Here is a 1,620-nt window from a genome sequence, read left to right as displayed (position 1 = left end):
ATTAAAAAAATCAAGGGAGAATGAAAATTGGAAATGAGATTATAAAGAATATGAACACAAAACAAAATGGTCTGAAGAAATGGAAGTAGAACTAGGGCAGGAATTCAAGAGCTCTATTTTATCTCAGTATTTGATGAGAATTATACTGACTCTGGATTGAAAGAACGACCAGTCTACACAACTCAAAAGTATTTTATGCCCCATATTTCAGTGCGTTGAGCCTTTCTGTGTCCATGTTTCACATTTCTGGCCCAAACTCATTTTTCCCAGGATCTTTCTTCCTATAGTGCCAACAGTTAAAAAGCTCTGATGGTGATGCTGAATTCCTAATCTTTTTCCTTCCTTTGCTGTTTGTGTTCATACACTCAGGAAAGAGAAAGAATCATGGAACCAGTGGAGGATGAGGCAAGCTGAGACATCCGGACAAGGCATATGTACACTTGGGCAGAAGGGGAAACATTTATGGTGCAGGTGCATCCAAATGTGTACACTGACTGACCCAAATTCCTTTTCATTCTTGCATATCTTTGTCAACTGATCTAATACAGGCTGAAAAGTCTTTAGCCAGCCTTCCCCATATTGTCTCCTCCAAATTATTGGCCAACTTGCTGAGTTATTGGCCAGCATATGTTCTGCCATGCTAGTTAGTATTAATGCTAACTAGATTCTAGGAGTTACAGTTCAATACATCTAGAGGACAACAAGGTAGGGAAAGGGCCATATCATCACTAAAAAGAAAATAGAAGGAAAGACTTAGAAGAACTCAAATCACAGAAGCTGAGAAGACATACAGTACAGCAAGAAAGGTAAGTGGGTCTGGGTGTTGCTCAAGGCCCCTATGGGAAAGGAAGTGGGTAGAAAGCCATAAAGCCCATGAGCTGTTCAGAGAGGGTTTATCTCTGTGGGTGCAGCATGAGGATCTCAAGCAGATTCTTGAAATATCCCCATCTCAATGCTGCTATTGTCTGGCTATGCATGCAGGCACAGGCCCAGTTTCTACTGCCACAGACCCACAGTCTAAGGAATGCTGGATCCTTCCCTGCTGCCCTTTTCCAATGCTGACTCTGGTGTTAAACTCAATGTGGTTAATCTAATCCCATTGCAGTAGGAAGCATAAGAGGATCCAGTAAATATTTCCGTGAATAAGAGAGTCCATCACTTGATCTTTTCAGAGGAATACAAGTAGACTGCCTAGGGGAGTTGGCCAGCTAAGTAGCCCTTGGCAGCGCTTCTCCCTTCAACACAAATAGGAAGGAGGCTGTCATAACAGCCATTGTTGAGAACATTGGAAGAGAAAGAAATTGACCTCCACGAATCTCCCTTGCGAAGGATAAATGCTGTTCGCTGCCTTTAACAATTGTGTCAGAATTTCAAAGTCTACATTTTTCTCCAAAGCAGGAAATACAGTAGTAATGGAAGACACACTTTCTACAGGGTGTTTGAATTGCTCCTGTCATTCTGGAGAGGAGCAAGCAATCTCTCTTGCTGGTTTGAAGAGAACTCCTGACCTGCAGTGCTGTCACACACACACACCGTGCCCTAGTCACCCCTGTATCTCTCCGCCACCTGTTCCCACACTGCTACATTCTTTCTCCACAAAAACAAGGTCTTTCCTCTGCC

Source organism: Pantherophis guttatus, chromosome 2 (assembly GCF_059756535.1).
Source record: "Pantherophis guttatus breed Tessera chromosome 2, ASM5975653v1, whole genome shotgun sequence".
NCBI lineage: Eukaryota > Metazoa > Chordata > Lepidosauria > Squamata > Colubridae > Pantherophis > Pantherophis guttatus.
The sequence above is the reverse complement of the archived record's forward strand: the minus strand, read 5'-3'. Positions refer to the sequence as shown.